Genomic DNA, 19,238 nt, shown 5'->3' with positions numbered 1-19,238 from the left:
CACGCAGGCCCCAGTCCGCCGCTCGACCAGTCTGGCTTCAGGAAAAGCCCGCGCGCCCCCACAGACTTAGGGTACCGTCTCTCCCCACCCTATAACCTCTCCCTGCCCCTTCTCAGCCTGGCGGCGGAACTCACCTGCCTTCGTCCTCCAGTGAAGAGGACACCCAGCCACGGACTGACTGAAGCTGAAGTTGCTGCTGCCGCTGCTGCTGCCGCTGCCGCTGCCGCTGTTGCCGCCGCTGCCGCGGCCCCGGGCGCCCGTCCAGCTCGAGCACGGGCACCCCGCCCCCAGGCCGGGCCGCAGAGGCGCTCCGGGGGCCAGCACCGAGGGAGAGACAGAGGCAGTGCCGGAGGCCGGCTCGCGCCCCCACCCCTTTTCCCCCCGCCAATCTCGTGGGCCAGCGCTTCCCGAGGCGTTCCCCACCCTCCTCTCGCCCAAACCCACCAATGGGGTCGTCCCTTAACTATGCTGACCGGCTCGGCCGCCCAGAAAGCCTGCGAGCTGGCCGTCCTCCCCAGCACAGTGTGCGGCTGCGCGACTTCAGGCTCTCCGAGTTCAAACTGGCACTGCCCCCGCGTCTTTCGGATTGGCCAATGGGAGGGCTCGTGGGCAGGACGGGCTTTCCCTCGGTCAGGTCTCCCCGGGTCTAGATCTTCCCCCTCTCGCTTTGCCGGAGCTGTTCCTCCGGGGGCGGTCCGAGCCGTGGCTTCTGGCTTCATTGTTCCATGTGGAGGATCCTGATGGGTCCAGAAAGAGCCTCCCTTTCCCCCGTCAGGGCCAGGCAGGCCCTAGATCCCTCCGAGACCGACTGAGCGAGTACCTCCTTCCTGCCCTGCTAGTGATCCGACCCCGGAGGGTCGTCGGACAGCCTCTCGCCCACCTATTAGAGTTGGAGGGAAATCGTCACTGGACGTTCCCTGGACACAGTATTTTCAAGGAGCCTCCTCCACGAAAATATACCTAGTATTCCTAGGGTTTAGCACAGAATACGCGCTTCGTTGTAAATGCTTATTGATTGCCCTGACTTCAAGTCTATTCCAATCTCCTAATTTTATAAAGGGAAACCTGGATGGTTCCGAGATAACTGATCTATCCGGGGTAGCGTTTTGAAGATGCCACGCATGGTGCTGGACAGTAGGGATGCAAAGACAGACAAAAGACAGTTCCTCCTCTCCAAGAGCTTAATGGGGGAAGCAGCTTCGCAAACAGCTATGGAAAAGCAAGATATGCCAAGGACAGATGCTTTGTGAAAGTTTGCTAGAGTGAGCCAGAGCTCTCATTGCAGACACAGCCTGGACTTTCCCCGTCTTTTACAGAGCTAAAGCTTAGCCTCCAACCCATGAAGAGGGCAGATTTCCTTAGGATCCAGACACAACTGTTTATACCAAAGAAAAGAAGGGACCTCTTTCTGTTTCTCCTAGCCTCTCAAGTGTTGTGTCATGCCTCTTCTCAGGTATTTTATTAAGTCTAGTGCTTAGCATAGAGCCTTAAAGGGTACTTGAGGGCTGGATCCATGATTTTATTGATAAAGACACTCAAAGATGTGGAAATTCTCTTTAGCACCTTCTCTATAATTAGTCTGGGAGCTGACTGGGGTATTGAGAATTTAATGGCTTGTCAAAGTTTACTTAGCCAGTATTTGTCAGAAGCAGTACTTTTATATATAAAGAAGTTGAAATTGTGACTTGTCTAGGTAATCCCAGAAGGGCTTATAGAAAGGTTATTAAATGAAACTATATTCTATATAATCTATAATCTATAATTCTATATTCTCTATATATATTCTATATATATAATCTATATTCTATAATCTATAATCAATATTTTACAAAACATGCCCTACCTATAAAACTGCAGGAAATCCAGACAACATTTTCCTGATGACTATTCATCCTGATAGCTTGGTTGCCTTCAGGATAGTGCTTACTCATACATTTTTATTTGAAAAATCATTTTATGATGCTATTATCAGCCTTTAGTTTGGGTTTGCAAATGTGCCCAGAGGTCTCCTTCCATAGGCATATCAAGTTAATCTAAATTGTTGTCATTTGAAGCCCTTTCTTCTTTAGTGGTTAGTCTCAAGCAGCTCAGGTTAGGTGCCTTTAGCCCCTCCCATACTCTCATGTTGCATTGGCTGTTACCTTGTTGTAACCTCCACATCAGAGAGACTTGTGACATGAAGAACCAGGTTATTATTTAGGGATGTCCCACTTCAATTGGTTCAGGCACCCACCTGGAACACTGCTGTATCCTGGCAATTACAATGTCAGGATATATAAATAAAGGAAAGTTATATTAATAACAAATAGATAACTTAATACTATGGAAAATTAGCAGTGATGACAGTTCAATTTCCTTGCCAAAATGCTCATGGTTCCTTGCAACTCCTAAAGGCTTTATTCATGCAGAAGAATACTATGTCTCATTGCCTTCTAAACACCAAGACAGGTGTGGTTCTTTTACTACCTTCTCCCAGAAAAGGCACTCATCAACCCCTGCTTACTATCATCCAAACTATCTTCTGACTTTAAAACTACTCAAATGTCCTCAGATCCTACCTCTTATGCCTATTACCTATATAACTATGGGCAAGTCAGTTAACTTCCTTGGGCCTCAAATTTCCTCATTTGTAAAATGAAGGAGTTAAGGCTAGATGTCAACAAGGGTTCCTTTTAACTCTAAATCTATAATCCTAAGATCTCTTAGATATATCGGGAAGGGCCTCTAAACTAGCCAAGAATTACCATTCTTTTGGTCCAACTTTCTCAATAAATCAGTCAGTTGATTAATATTAAGCACCTTCTATGTGCCAGGCACTGTGCTAATTAGGTATTATGGACACCAAAAGAGGCAAAAGACAGTCCCTGCCCTCAAAGAGTTCACAATCTAATGGGAGAGACAATAAGCAAACAAATTTATACAAACAAGCTATATATATAGGATACATAGTAAATAAGAGGAGAAACCACTAGAATTAAGAGGAGTTCAGAAAGGCTTCTTATAGAATTTTAATTGGAAAGCCAGGGAATCAAGTAGGTTAAGGAGGCAAGAACATTCCAAATATGGAGGACAGCCAGAGAAATCACCCAGAACTGAGAGATGGAATGTCTTTTTTGTGAACATCTGAGGCCAGGGTCATTGGATGTGACTGTATGTGGACAGTAAAGTGTAAGACTGGAAAGGTAGGAGAGGGCTAGGTTATGAAGGGGTTTGAAGGCCAAACAGAGCTTTTTATATTTGTTCATGGAGGCAACTGGGAGCCATCAGTTAATTGAATAGTATAGAGACATGTTGGACCTCTGCTTTAGGAAAATCATCATGTGGGCTGAATGGAGGATGAATTGGAGTAGGGAGAGGCTTGAGGTAGGCAATCTCACTAACAAGTTATTAGGATAGTCTAGACATGAGGTGATAAGGACCTACACCAAAGTGGTAGTAGTGTCAGAGAAGAGAAAGAGGCAAATTCTCGAGATGTCTGTTCTTCCTTTATACTAAACTGTCAGAAAGAGGAGGTTGGTACTGGGTTTGTGTTTTTGTTTCTCAGTCTTTCACCCTGATTATAAATCCCTCACCTCTAGAGGTATGGGCTATTTTTGTCTTCATAGAGACAGATAATCCCTTTTGAACACATCCTCTCATCCTGAGCTACAGCAGTATCACTGTCACTAACTCCATAGTTAAGGTGAATTTAACTCTAGCTCTAGTGTCCTGCCAACACCCTGCCAAACAGGGTTGGGTATCTTCCCCAAGGGACTATGCCTTTGCTCTCCAGGGGCTGTCATTTCATCTCAATATTTCCTCCCATAAAACTCTGGGAGCACAATATAGAAACGAAGTCTCTATTTCCTCCTTCAAAAAAGAGTTACATCTGCAAACCTTCATATACATAGATGCAAAATGGCAACATCAATATTGTAAATTTTAAAAATTAGTATTTAATACCCAAGTATTATATTTATTAATATTTAACTTGATTCAAAAGGAAATTAAAAAGCTAGAGAAACAGGGAGAGCTCACCCAGACTCACACATGAAAAAGAGAGCAAGGAAGGCATTACCCATAACTTAAAAACAACATAACACCGATAATGTGAACGAAGGGAAAAGGATTCTTGGAACAAGAAAAGAATTGTGGGAAATGGAGTTCAAATTTTTCTAATTATACAATATTAAGGACATGAGAAATCTTTTGATGGCCCTGGCCCAGGTGACTACCACTCATCAATAAATCTATGTATGCTTTGGAATAGATCCATTCCCTAAGTATTTTATAAGATCATAGGATTATTCCTGAGCCAGAAGGGACTTAGAAGTCATGTAGTTTAACCCCTTCATTTTACAGATGAAACTGGGATGAAAAGAGGTAAAATTACTTTCCCAAGACAAAAAACAAGTCCTCTATCTCTAGATCCAATAATCCAAATGTAACTTCTAATGACTTTCCTACTTTCAAAAGACACCATTTCTACAAGTTTTATGATTTAATCTAATTTAATACGCTGGAGAGAGGATAAGCATCAACCTCCTAGGGAATGATATTGATTTTTAATGTTGTAGGATAGAACTACTAGAGGTAGTGTAATTGGGAAGAAAAGATAAGGCAAAGGTCCTAACCACTAAAGTACTTGTAAGACATTATATATATAGAAATGGCTATCAATTTTACTGACCAGATTCTTTTTCTATTGATTGTGGCTACCTATATTATTTTCCTCCTGTCTGTACTAATGCAAAGGCTAACATTCTGATTACCTGACTTTTGGTCCAACGCCCAGATTTGCTGAGGACAACTCAATTAATTATTCTCTTTCAGTCTCAGATAAATTGATGATATGTTTGTTTACTAACTGACTTGAAAGAATAGTGTTGTATGGTGCTTAATTGGTATCTGTAATGTGGCTTGAAAGCCTTAGATTAAAAGTACTATTTAGATGTAAAGCATTATTATCTCTCGAACACATAATGCTCTACTTCCTGCCCTCAGTTGTTGTTTAGAGTTGGTGTTAATGCAGTTCCAACAGCTAGTAGGTTCCATGCCTGAGGTGATTACATTTATTTAATGGGTGAAAAAATACCTACCTCACCTGGGTGTTATGAGTCTTGATTAATTAATGTTTATACAACACATTGGCATCCTATCATAAAAGGACAAAGGTAAAGCATTATTAGCCTCTTTACTTCCTATGTTGCTCTCTATACCATTCAACAAGAGTTGCCACTTCAGCCTTCTGGTTGAAGTTTTGTTTATTTTGAGGTCTAATTGATTACTATTTGTAAAGAGTTTTGTTTTCCTTGGAAGAAAGGTACTAGTAAAGTAGTAGTAGTCTCTCGGTGACCGAGAATGACAATAATAGTTAAAACTCATGATGTATTTTTCCAGATAATTGGTTTCACACACATCCATCATGGAGGAATTCAAACAGAAGTTAAATGACCACTTATAAGGCACATGGAAGAGAGAATGCCTCTTCAGGTATCTGTTGTAGTATTGACAGCTAAAGTCCCCTTCAGCTCTGGGATTCTGTTATTCTGTGATTCTGTGATCTTGGTGATCAACAGATTAATTCAACATTTATCAGATGTCTACTATGTTTGAGACAATTCATAAAAAACTGGGTTCTTCCAGGCTTTCAAAGTCTTATCCTTTCTACTCAATCAATGTATATATATATATAGTCTTGTGCTAGAGATGAGGGATGCTGAGAGGACAAGAGACTAATCATACAAGGGGTTGGTTGAGGAGCTGGGAAAGTTTAGCCTAAGAGAAGAGAAAACATAGGGATCATGGTAGCCTTCTTTGGTTATGTGAAGGGATATCATTATGCAAGGGGAATTAGACTTATTTTGCTTCCCTCCAGAAGGAATAACTGAGAACAATGTTTGGAAGTTACAGAAAGGCATATTTATTCTTAATATAAAGAAAAATTTCAGGGACATTTAGGTGGCTCACTGAATAGAGAGCAAGATTGTAGATTCAAATATGGCCTCAGATGCTTCCTAGCTGTGGGAACCTGGGCAAGTCACATAACCCCAACTGCCTAGCTCTTACTTAGTCTTGGAACTAATACTCAGTAATGATTCTAAGATGGAAGGTAAGGGTTTAAAAAACCAAAAACCTTCCTAACAATTAACAAGTAGACACACTAAGATCAGCAGGACATAATTCCTTCTTATCCCCACAATTACTTCAACCAAACCTCAAATGCCATCAATTCAAGGATGTTGTTTGAAAAGATCATAGTATAAAAGGACTATACCTCCTTAATACTGGAAATCATGTCTCTCATAATGCAACCCTAAGACTGCATTAGTTAATTTGGTTACCTCTTCATATAGTTAATTCTTTTTAAGATTATAGTTAACTAAAAGCCCAAGATCTTTTTCACACAAACTATAGCCTAGCCCCATTTTGTACTTGTGAGGTTGATTTTTTGAACCTGTGTAATACTTTATATTTACCTCTACCAAGGTTCATCTTTTTGGATTTGGTCCTATGCTCCATCTTGACTGCTGAGATCTTTTGGATTCTATCATTCAGGATATTTACTACCTCTCCTAGCTTTGTGTCATCAACAAATTCGGTAAGTATAACATTTAAGCTTTTATTTAAGTTATTGATAAACATATTAAAGCTTAGCACACAGCTAAACATAGATCATTGGAGTATTCCTATCAACTTGATCATAAAACTATTTACTATTTGAGTCTATTCATTCAAACAGAACTAAAACCATCCAATTTTTATCCCTCCCACCACAAGAACCCCCATCACTCTCAATTCCCACTCTCTTCCAAAAGAATAGTATGAGGGGGGCAGCTGGGTAGCTCAGTGGATTGAGAGCCAGGCCTAGAGATGGGAGGTCCTAGGTTTAAATCTGGCCTCAGACACTTCCCAGCTGTGTGACCCTGGGCAAGTCACTTAACTCTCATTGCCTACCCTTACCACTCTTCTGCCTTGGAACCAATTCCCACTATTGATTCCAAGATGGAAGGTAAGAGTTAAAAAAAAAAAAGAATAGTAGGAGACTGTTGGGAGTTTCCGTCTCTCTTTCTCTCTCCTGTTCTCTTTATCACATCCCCTTCCCATCCATCTCCCTCCCCAATGGCACAGTAGATAGAACTCTGGAGTCAGATTCTAAATTCAGCTTTGTGACCCTGGGCAAGCCTTTGTCTGCTACAATTTCCTTATCTGTAAAATAGATATAATAACATCTACTTCTCTGGGTTCTTAAGAGGATCAAATGAGATATTCATAAAACTTTTTATAAACCTTGAGGAACTATATAAATGCTATAGATAGATATGCATTATACATTATATATGTATATATATATATACATATGTGTTTTTTTGTAGCATTCCAGATCTATCAATTTAGTAACCTTCTCAAAAAAGAAAATAAATTTTGTTTGGCACCACCTAGATGTAACCTTGCTGGGACTTTGTGACTGACCATTGCTTTTTCTAAACGTTCACTAACCATCTCTTTAATAATTTGTTTAAGAATTTACCCAGGAATTGGAGTTAAGCTCACAGACCTTTGGTTTTCTAGCCAGTCTCTTTTCTTTTTGAAAATAAGGATGTTTTATCTTCTCTAATGCTTTATAAATTTCCTTGTTCTCTATGAACATTCAAATATGTCTGATAGAGCTGCTTTTAGCACCCAAGGGGGGGGCACTTCATCCGGCCAAAGTGATTGAATCCAGTGAAGTTATACCACTGGTTGTTCTCTTGCTAGAATCTCTCCTTACTTATTATTTTGGGATTCAACTTCATTAGTCATTTTCATTCTGTTGTTTCCATTGCCAATGTCATTTTCCTTGGCAAAGAAAAGAGAAGCAAATTAAATACTGAGTAGTTGTCATCTCTCTATTGTCAGTTATCATCTTATTGAACTCAAGCAGTAATTCTGTCCTTTCTTTGAAGGTCATAAAGAGGAAAAGTTGAAGAACGTTCCTTGGTGTTGAACATAAATCCATATGCCCTCTCCTCCCGGCTTTTTGTTATCCTTGCCTTTCCTTGCCAGCCTTAAAGCTCATTCTGGGTTTTAGCCCTCATGACATTATTCTATAAGATTGTGACCTACTCATATTCAGCTTCAGTTACTTGCCTTAAATCATTTGATGAATTCCCTGTATGTCCACATCAGTCTCTTTTGACATCTTCAACTTTTCCTGCTCACTGGAATGATTTTCAGTCTTAAGTCCAGGGGACATTAAGCATATCTCTCTAAAGTTGGCAGACATAAACCCAAGTCAAAGGATCATCCAGTAGATGTGGGACACAGAGACCATTTAGTACCATGTCTTTATTTGATATATTTTTACCCATGAAGAAACTGAGATTTAGAGAGATTAGATTTGCTCGTAGTCACATAATAAGTATCAGAGACAGTTATGTGATGTTTTGGGTTGAGTTTTCCCTGGAGTCAGGGTAGACTTGAACTCGAATCCAGATTCAAATATTTACCAGTGGTGGGAGTCCAGTCAAGTTAATAATCTACAAAAGGGGATGATAATAGTAGAACTTACTCCCCAGTATTGTGAGGATAAAATTAGATAATATTAATAAAGTGCTTTGTAAACTTTGAAGCTCTATATAAATTCCAGCTTCAAAAAGGGAGAATTTGAACCTTGGTTCTTTGACTCAAAATCTGGTACTTTCCCCACTATGCCATACTGCTTCTGTTACCCTTTTGATTTTTAATCTTTTTTTTACTATATTTGCAAGACACCAGGAAGATACTTTTTTTTTTTACCAGCCTTTAATAGGTGTATTCCATCCCTTTCCAGGAGATTGTCATCCCTATGTCTTAAGGTCCAGAAATCCAACTTCTGTTTTCAGACAACACCTTTTAGCTGTCCCCAGTTTAATTTTTTATTTTTGTTCCCTTTGTCTTTAAAGGAAACAAAGCAAATCTAAACCTAAAGCTGTTATGACTTCAGTTTCTTTCCCAAGACGTTGGAATCTTTGGAAATACTTTCTTGGTTCCTTCTGGCAGTATCATTTGTGACCACATGAATCACCAGAGGCAGTAGTAGTCATCCAGTTTGACAAGTCTTGGGAGGTACTCTGTAATGCCTTGGATTCTTGCCCAGAAAGACAATAGATCTTTCATCATTAGAGTTTGACAAATAGCTGCCTCAGTATCCCCGATTATGAAATTACCAACCACCACTACTTTTCTCTTTTTCTTTTTCTTCCTCTGACCTCTACCCAATTAGAATAAAGGCAGCTGGTGGTGTAGTGCATAGAGCACTAGGTCAGAAATCAAGAAAATATGAGTTCACATCTGATCTTACTCAGTGGCCTTGGGCAAATTGTTAACCTCTGCTAATCTAGTTTCCTCAACTGTAAAATGGGGATAATAATAGTACCTATCTCCCAGGATTGTTGTACGAATCAAATGAGATAATATTTGTTAAAAATGCTTAGCACAGTGGCTGGCACATAGTAGACACTATATAAATCCTTATTTCCTTCCTGTATCATTTTAAATATGTGCCCATCTACAAGAAAGACAATATCTAATTTGTAGCTTCTGTGGCTATAAAATTTATCATTCATTAGAAGACAAGTGGCTACTTCTTCATTAGAAAGAGCCTCACATCTTTTTTTAGCTTTAAGTATATAATTGTCACATTTTCCCTTTCCTTTTTCATTTATATTTCTTCTCTCTAACTTCCTAATAAAGGTAAACTTTCTCCTTGGTCCCTTCAAATCCTACCTGCTCCTCTACTCACTCCCCAGTGAAGCCCCACTTCTGAGTTTTGTTTTGTTTTGAATACTTTGTTGTCCCAGATAGCCAAGAGGATGGAGAGGAATTCCAAGGGTATATCTCCTTCTGTTCTAAAAGAGAACAATGTACACTTGGAACTTAGAGATAGCAGTCACTTGGCTGGAGGAGAAATACAAATATCAGACATTCAATTCAAGTCACTGTAACTCTTTCCCTGCTCTTTGTGCTGATAGTAATTCTCAGCTTTGTTTGTTTGTTTGGCTGATTTTTTTTCCTGCTCATGAGTATTTTTATCTCACTTCCTAAGAATTCTTTTATGAACTTTACAATCTTTTATCACTTTTGAATAACTCAAAAGCTACTCCCAACCTCCCTTTGCCTTAACAACCTTATAGTTTATCCTACTTTCTTTAATTTTCTCATTACCTCTTCTTACATTGTATCTTATTTAGCATAGTGCATTGTATATAGTGAGTGCCTATTGTTTGACTGATTTGTGAACTACCTTCTCATCTTCCTTTTAGTTCAAGTCCTTATTGCTTTGTCTTGCTCCTTTTTCTTGCAATCTTTTTTTTCCCCCCCACAGAGTTTGGAAGTAAACTCTAGATATGGAGACTGTTTTCTTTAAAAATTTCCTCAGCTCACATTTTTTTCCACTTCTACCTTCTGTGAGAAAAGGAAAGGAAAAATACAACTTTTTACATCCTCTAATTATGTCTCTATTCTTCAGAAGCTAAGAAACCATTCCAGTTATATCACAACTCTACTCAAAATCTTTCAATATCTCCCCATTTCCTACAATCTATGAACTCTTGGCATTCATTCAATGACCTTCACAAACTGGCTCCAAACTGCCTTTTCAGTCTTCACATTGTTTCCTTTTTCATATTTTACATGAACTCAGTCTCCTGTTCTTGACTTGCCTGTTATAGCCAAACAAAGTTCCTCTCTCTTTCAAGGCCCACCCAACTCAAATAATGTCTCTTTCAGAAAGCTTTTCTTTTTTCTCATTTACAAGTAAAAATAAAATTTAACATTTGTTTTTGAAAAATCTGAGTTCCTAATTTTTTTTTCTTTTCTCCCTACTATCTTCCTGGAGAAGGCAGGCAACTTATACTTGTGGAATCGTGAAAAATATTTCTTTATTAACCATGTTGCAAAAAGAAAACCAACCCCCCAAAAAGAAGAAAAAGAAGTAAAGTTTAAAAATATGCCTTGATCTGCATTTAGACTTTATAATTTTCTTTCTCTAAAGGTGAATAGCATTTTTCACCAAAAGTCCTTTGCAATTGTCTTGAAACATTGCATTGCTCAGAATAGCTAATTTATTCACAGCTGATCATCATACAATATTGCTATTTCTGTGTATAATGTTCTCCTGGTTCGGATGTACTTCACTTTGCAACAGTTCATATAAGTCTTTCCAGTTTTGGGGGAAACATCCTGTTTGTCATTTCTTATAGCACAATAATATTTTATCACCGTCAGATACTATTGTTCAGCCATTCCCCAACTGACAAGCATCCTCTCAATTTAGAATACTTTGCTACTACAAAAAGAGCTGCTATAAATAAATGTTTTGTGTGTGTGTGTGTATATATCCTTTTCCTTTATCTTTAATCTCTTTGGGATACAGATCTAGTAATATTGCTTGGTCAAAGTGTATGCACAGTTTGCCCTATGGGCACAGTTCCAAATTGCTCTCCAGAATGTTTGGATTAATATCACCAATAATATCAGATGTATTGTGTACCTTAATCTATTTCACTAATCTATCACTCTATTTCTTGGTCCAGTACCAGATTACCACCTTGTAATATAGTTTAATATCTACTACTGTTAGACCACCTTCCTTCCCATTTTTCATCTATTCCTTTGATATTCTTGATCTTTTGTTCTCTCAGATGAATGTTATTATTTTTCTAACTATATAAAATAGTTTTTGGTAGTTTGATAGGCATAACATTGATTAAATAAATTAATTTAAGTAGAATTGCCATTTTTATTGTGTTGGCTTGGCTTAACCTATGAAAAATTATTACTCCCCCAGTTGTTTAGATTTTCTTAATTTGTGTAAAAAGTGTTTTATAATTGTCTTCATGTAGGTTTGTCTTAGCAGGTATATTCCCAAGTATTTCATAATATGTGCAGTTATTTTAAATGGAATTTCTATCTTTTGGGGCTTGGCTTTGTTGGTAATATATAGAGATGCTGATGATATATATGGGTTTATTTTATATCCTACAATTTTGCTGAAGTTATTAATATTGTTAATAAAAAACTAGTTTTTAGTTGTTTCTTTAGGATATTCTAAGCATATCATTTGAGAAGAGGAAGTTTTGTTTTCTTATTGCCTATACTAATACCTTCAACTTCTTTTTCTTCTCTTGGTGCTATAGTTAGTATTTCTAGTGTAACATTGAATAATAATGGTGAGAATAGGCATCCTTGCTTCACTCCTGATCTTTTTGGGAAGGCTTCTAGCTTATCCCCATTACAAATAATACTTACTGATTGTTTTAGATAAACACTACTTCTCATTTTAAGGAAAACTCCATTTATTCCTATGCTTTCCCGTGTTTTTTTTTAATAGGAATGTTTTGTCAAAAGTTTTTTTTTTTGCATCTGTTGAGATAATCATATGATTTTTGTTGATTTTGTTGTTGATATGTTTTTTCTCAGAGTATATAATCTTTCACAAAGCTTATCTTACCTGCCAGGGTAAAAGTGATCTATCTCATTCTCAGATTTCTGATATACTTTTTGTTCCTGGAGCTCCACTGTACTCATTTCACTCTTTGTGTCAATTATTTGTCTTTAACTCGTTAGTTTTTAAGCTCCTTGAGATGTTTTATCTGTCTTTGTGCCTCTAGTATCTAGCCCCACTCTCATTATAGGAGTCCAGAATCAAAGTTGGAAGGGACTTTAGAAGCCATCTAGTCCTATCTGTCTTTATAAAAAATCCTCAAGAATCTTCCAGCAAATGGCCATCTAATCTTCAGTGGAAGAAATCAAATGAGCGGAAATCTACAACTTCCACATACTGTACAGTTCAGTGACTGGCCTCTTTGCCATTCCTCAAACAAGATGTTTCATTTTCTGACTTTAGGTATTGTCTGTATTGGCTGTCATTGTGTCTAGAATGTTCTTTTCCTAATCTCTACTTCCTGACTTCCCTGGTTTCCTTCAGGGCACAGCTAAATTCCTACCTTCTACAAAAATTCCTTCTTGATCTTCCTCAATGTTAATGCCTTCCCTCTTGATTTTTCTTCCATTTATTTTGTATATATTTTGTTTGTAATACATAATGGTTTGCATGTTGTCTCTCCTTCCTTAAATTGTGAGCTCCTTGAGAGCAGGGACTCCCCCTCCCACCCCCATTTGTATTTCTAATAGTTAGCACAGTGCCGGGCCCATAGTTGGAGCTTAATAAGTATTTCCTGACTTGATATTTTCATTTTTGGTATTATTTTGTAATTGATCCAAAATTTATTTTGCAACTTTCTATAGCTTCCAGTTTTGTCTTTGATGGCAAAGCAGTATAAGTCTAGTTATTCTTCCACAAGAAAAATTTCTTTCATTACTTGAAGAAAGCAATTATCTTCTCTATGGCAAATATTCCCAATTCCTTCAACTAATTTTCATGTGGTATGTGTTGAAGTCCTTCGCTAAACTAATTGTAATATAGATGTCCTTGAGTGCAAAATAATTCCTAAAGTGTGGTACTCAGAATTGAACACAATGTTCGTTTCAAGTTTGGTATGACTGAAATAGAATTCAATGGAATGTTCATTTCTCTCTTTTTAGACAGTATTTATGTCTGTCAGTGTAGCCTAAGATAACATTCAATAACATTCACCTTTTGGGCTGCCATCTTGCTGGTTGACATCCAACCACCCAATCCCCTAGAGATCATTTTCACACAAGCAGATTAATTAGTTGCCTCTTTCCCATTCTTTACTTGTAGAGTTGATTTTTTTGACCTTAAGATTTTACATTTCTTTCTATTATATTTTATTAGATTCAGCCCAGAATTCTAGTCAGAGACAGATTTAACTGAATCAATCCCTAAATGTGTTGCATGTTTTGCCATTTATTTGTACATGTGAAAATTCTATATTATTCTCAGTATACAAGTTTATAATCATGTCATCATTTTTCATAAAATCTCCATATTTCAGTGCCATAACTGATCGTTTCAAGAAAGGAAAAGAGCCTTGTAGAAATATCTGTCTAGAATCTTATCTTGGATGTTTTATTTGCCCTGCTTACAAAAAGTTAATCCCATATTCAAGTTTTAAAAAATTGAGGGGGAAGACAAAAATTTCCTGAATTTTCTGAACTTTTATATCTATAAATAGAAGTTACTAATCCCTAGTTAGGGGTAGTTAAATGGCATAGTGATTAAGATGCCATATCTGGAGTCAGGAAGAGCTGAGTTTAAATACTGCCTTAAATACTAATGACACTTAGAAAGTTTCAACCTCAATTTCCTCAACTGTAAAAGGGAGCTAATAATATATATCTATATCTACATCTGAGTTGTTGTGAAGATCAAACAGAATAATAATTGTAGAGTATGCTTACTTAGCCCAGTGCCTGACACTTGGTAAATATTAGCTATTATTATTAGTTAAAAAAATAGGACAAACAAGAGCTTGGGGGTTAGAAGTTTTTATTTGTTTGTTTATTTGTTTATTTTTTTTTTACTTAGACTTGTGATTTCATTGGTGTAGGGAATTCTTGGTGAAGAAACTCTATAAATACATATTTGCAACCGTTCTGCAAATTCCATATTTTTAGAGTACCAGCTGGAGTATCAAAAGGTTAATTTAATTATTCATAGTCACACAGCCAGTATATATCAGAGACTAGGCTTGCTCAACGTCCAGGGCTTCTTGGCATTGAATTTGGTCTCCTGTTTTCTGTTTCCAATAGTGCCCATGTTGCCGACCAGTAGTATATTATTTATATCATAATTCAAGTTAATAATTTTTGTAGCAGCCTTAAGTATTACAATAAACCATTTATCAGGTGCCAAAAATTCACTAAGTATTCCATAAAACACAACATAGTTTATGCTTTATGGAATATCTGCACACTAAAGATACATGTGCCTCCTGGCTAAATTTGGTAAAAGAGACGATTTCAGATTCTTTTTTTTTTTTTTAAACCCTTACCTTCTGTCTTGGAGTCAATACTGTGTATTGGCTCCAAGGCAGAAGAGTGGTAAGGGCTAGGCAATGGGGGTCAAGTGACTTGCCCAGGGTCACACAGCTAGGAAGTGGCTGAGGCCGGATTTGAACCTAGGACCTCCCATCTCTAGGCCTGGTTCTCAATCCACTGAGCTACCCAGCTGCCCCCCGATTTCAGATTCTTATAGTGCAAGAGAAACTATTGCTGGAGTTTCAGTTAAAATTCGCTTTCCTTAAAAGTTTCTTGGAGAAGCCCCTCTAAACAATGATTCTCATAGGTTCAGGAGAATTTTTTTCCTGGCTTTAAAAATAGAACCAATGTAAACAAATTTGTAACAGCTGGCATTCTAACCCATGTATCTGCATGGAAGTGATGAATACTTTTATTACTTATATTAGCTACAACTAACACATCCAATCTGGCTCTCTGTGAAGCACCAAACAGACTTCTGGTGCTTTCCTTATGACATTAAAACAATGTCAGGATGAAACAAATACTACATTCAAAGGTATATAGTTACAGTTAAAAAGAAACTGCATTTGTAAGAAACTTACAATTCAGAGATAAGATTATCGGGTCCAATTACACAAGAGTAATTAAATGCAGTCATTACAGAAGCAGCATAGATCATTTTACATTTGAAAATATTTTAATCTAGAAAATTGAATGCAATACACTAGATACCACATTCGAGGATACCTGATTCTTGGTAGGATGTGTTGTCATACTGAGCATTCACTCATTCTTCTCCCTGGCCAAACAGAAGTCTTGAGATGAGAGTGGAAAAAGGAAATGGAAAAATAAAAACAGTTCACTCAAGTGTTGTTGTTGCTATTAATTTGTTTGTTGGGTACATTAAAATTCCTAGGCATCTCTCCCTTCCCTCCCTATACTAGAAAAGGCATCATTTGACCAAAAAAAAGTACATATAAACTATGTCTTTTGTGTTTCTATTTATCAGTTCTTTCTCTGGTGGTGGACAGTTATAAATTATTCTTCAAACATTAATTCCATAGCTGTATAGAATGTTCACTTAGTTCTACTTACTTTGCTTTTCATAAATTTATGTAGGTCTTTCCTTGTTTTTGTTGTTTTTTAAATTAACTAAAATTAAAAATTTTATGAATTATTAAATTAATTTTTAAATTAATTTTTAAATTAAAAAGCTGCTCAGAACAACTAAGTGGCTCAATAGATAGAGCAATAGGCCTGGAGATGGGAGGTCCTAGGTTCAAACTGGCCTCAGAAACTTTCTAGGCATGTGACCCTGGGCAAGTCTCTTAACCCTAATTGATTAGCTCTTGTTGCTCTTATGACTTAGAACCAATAATCAGTATTGATTCTAAGGATTTAAAAAATAAACATATTAAAAAAAGAAATTAATCTCATCACTTCTTATGGTACAGTAGTATTTCATTATATTCTTGAGTTACAATTTATTCAACCATTCCCCAGTTGATGGGCTTCCTCCCAGTTTTCTGTTCTTTGCCACCACAGTGAGCTACTATAAATATTTTAGAACATATAGGTTTTTTTTTCCTTTTCCCCTCATCATCTTGAGAAATAGAACCAACAGTAGTGTTGCTAGGTCAAAGGCTACATGCAGTTTTATAACTCTCTGGGCATAATTCCAGATTGTTCCCCAAAATGGCTGGATCAGATCACAATTCCACCAACAGTATATTAGTGACTCTTTTTTTTTCCATTTTCACTTAAGTGTTTTTGAATGTTTTTTTAAGTGCAGAAGGAATTCATATCAAATCAGAAGTTAGTTGCATATTTGAAGTCTTCAGAGTTACTTTCTTGTACTTGATGAGGTACCAGAAGAAACAAGGAGTCATGGTGATTTTGAAACTCTGTTTCTTTGTTCCGTCATTACCGCTTCACAAATTGACAATCATGGGTGGGGAAGACTCATCTTTTCCCAAAGAAAGGTTCATCAAGCAGCTCAGCCTGTCACCTCATAAACCATGTAAAATAAGAGAGCTGCCCAATTGCTGATAAAAAGGTTTTCTCCCATTAATCTCAGCTCTGGCAAGACCTAAAAGTGAGAGCGGGAATGTGTATCATTTGACTTTAAGCTCTCAGGAAACAAAGCAAGTTTGCTATTAAAAGCTCCCCATCTTAGATTCTACCCTTTTTAGATGTCACAGATCTAATGACAAAGATGGAAGTCTCTACATTATTGGGTCATTAGCTCCTGCTTCTCTTCACGAGGTCACAAAAGTAGAAAGGGATGGGTCTTGGAAATAAGACTCAGGGCAAGAGAGTGCTTGTTAATGCAACCTGGACACCTTGGACACCCCCCAAGGGGTGGGGGGCAACAACACAGGCCTGATTTCTCCTCCTCCCCTCTTGGTTATAGGGTCCCTCCTCCACTGAATGGAAGGCTAGTGGCATTCTAATTCAGAACTAATGGGAATGGGGTTGGGTTTGAGATTGTAGGACTGCTTAAGGAAATGACCACAATTCTTTTCAGTGATAAAAAGCAGTCCCCTAATGTAGAATTTTATATTTCCATCAAATTGGCTTTGTTGAATTAAAACAAACAAAAAAACCTACCAAACACAAATTATTCAGTGACCTTCTTCCTCTTCTAATTCGGAGACAAATTTGATTTTCTCTTCCGCAGATAGTCCTCATGAATCCTATCAGATGTCCAGTCATCTTAGTCATCTTCTTACACTGGTCTAAAACCTCATCTGGATTCATTTTCCTCTACTCCAAGGTTATACCAAATTTCAGTGACATAACAAAGGAGAGCATTTTAAGGGAGAGCTGTCAACAGGGTTATTACCGCTTTGTTTGCCCCTCTTGGGTGAATGTCGAGACGTGTTTTATAAGATTATGTAACAATGATGCCTTGGTCTTGACCATCTCACTGACCAGTTGTTCATGTCCAGAGCGGTTTGGGAGTTGATGCACATAATGGCCAGTGCCTCTGCTGGAGGACTCAGCCTACCAAAAGGACTCACCTGATTTCAGAAAAATGTATCGGGTTTCCTACATGCAGTCCTGTTCAGTTTCTGGGTGGAATCTCTTTTGCTGATACTTTGAATTGCAAGGTCAAGCTAGGTGACAGCTCGGAAGAGGTGCTTCATTTCTTTCCAGATATCTGTAAGGAGTTTATTAAAGTGCTTAGAAATGTGGATGGTTTAGGAAAAAAAAGTTGAAAAAAAAAGGCCCCAAACCACTGGCTTTAAGAAGTGTCATATATATGATAAAAGGAATTCTTTGTCTCTTGGCTTTATCTAGACATCCTTCTCTCCAACCCCCCCCCCCCACCTAAAGAGGCATAGGAATAAATTATAGGGATTTTGTTGTGATTGTTTTTACTAGTCTAAATAGAAATATTTTTAAAATCTGAAGATATTTGATCTGAATATTCAGGTTGCTTGAGATCTTCCACAAAACGGGTAGGTATTTGATACTACCCAGTAAGAAGTTTTCGCAGTAAATAGAATGAGGAGGGCAGCTAGATGGTTAGTGGATAGGGAGCCAGATCTAAAGACAGGGGGTCGCGGGTTCAAATCTAGATTTAGACACTTCCTAGCTGTGGGACCTCAGGCAAGTCACTTAACCTCCGTTGCCTACCCTGTACTGCTCTTCTGCTTTGGAACTGATACTTATGATCTATTTTAAGAGAGAAGGTAAAGGTTTAAAAAAAGAAAGAATGAGCAGACAAGGACATGAAACACAATGAGGAAACTTTGTGGTGTAGATATCTGACAAAAGGAAACTGGATCTCCTTTCTTTCTCCTCTCTTGTCCTCTGGCTACTTGACATTGCCTGGCTTTTAATTTAGGAACCAAAAAAAAATTCCACATTAAAATATTTTATAAGTACTTGGTTTCGCAATCAAGTAATGGCATTTGAAAACAGAATTTAAATGTAGGTTTCAGTCTTTCTCCATCATTCCACTTATCGTGTTGCCTACTGTTCTCAAATAGAGGCCTTTGTCCCCTCACTGTGGTCCTTGGAATATTTTGGTTCTGGAACCTTTGGTAAGGGATAAAATAAACAATTCTGAGTGGGAGGACTGTTGGCTCTATCCCAGGATCAAGTCGAAATCGAGTTACTATCTTTCTTTGTGTCTCCCGCAAAACGTATGGAAAAACTGAATTTGGGGGGGTGATTTTGTCTTCATTGAAAGTAGTTTCTCGGCTTGTTCAGGTGGGTCTTGTTTTAAAGTTACTATGTTCCCCAGGAGTTAGAAATCAAAGCTTTATAAGCAGAATAATTGAAAAATATACCAAAGGAGCTTCTTATTCATTTAAAGAAAATCTGTGTTTAGTCCCTTTTGA

At 37.7% G+C, this 19,238-nt stretch overlaps 2 protein-coding genes and 1 long non-coding RNA gene across 10 annotated transcripts in view; 1 reads left to right on the top strand and 2 right to left on the bottom strand.

Moving 5' to 3' along the window:
- GPSM2 (G protein signaling modulator 2) overlaps positions 1–384 on the bottom strand; it is a 60,319-nt gene extending 59,935 nt beyond the window's left edge. Inside the window, exon 1 of the mRNA XM_007485071.3 lies at positions 135–384. The gene's annotated coding sequence lies outside the window, so the exon portion shown is untranslated. The remainder of the gene's footprint in view (positions 1–134) is intronic.
- The window catches only part of AKNAD1 (AKNA domain containing 1), a 64,419-nt gene that overhangs the window by 562 nt on the left and 44,619 nt on the right, over positions 1–19,238 (top strand). For 4 of the 8 annotated variants that reach the window (XR_008916759.1, XR_008916757.1, XM_016429064.2 and 1 more), the window contains exon 1: positions 16,931–17,323. The gene's annotated coding sequence lies outside the window, so the exon portion shown is untranslated. Of the gene's footprint in view, positions 1–482; positions 1,454–5,379; positions 5,473–6,468; positions 6,581–16,930; positions 17,324–17,566; positions 17,663–18,063; positions 19,108–19,238 lie in introns of those variants that run through there. The other 4 variants (XR_001627287.2, XR_008916758.1, XR_001627285.2 and 1 more) reach the window with 4 other exon arrangements.
- LOC107651001 (uncharacterized) lies at positions 16,640–17,625 on the bottom strand. Its single transcript, XR_001627288.2, has 2 exons — positions 17,497–17,625; positions 16,640–16,975 (listed from the first exon to the last, which is right to left on the bottom strand). It is a non-coding gene; the product is annotated as an uncharacterized LOC107651001 (long non-coding RNA).

This window comes from Monodelphis domestica, chromosome 2 (assembly GCF_027887165.1).
Source record: "Monodelphis domestica isolate mMonDom1 chromosome 2, mMonDom1.pri, whole genome shotgun sequence".
Classification (NCBI taxonomy): domain Eukaryota; kingdom Metazoa; phylum Chordata; class Mammalia; order Didelphimorphia; family Didelphidae; genus Monodelphis; species Monodelphis domestica.
This window is presented reverse-complemented; position numbering and strand designations above follow the sequence as displayed.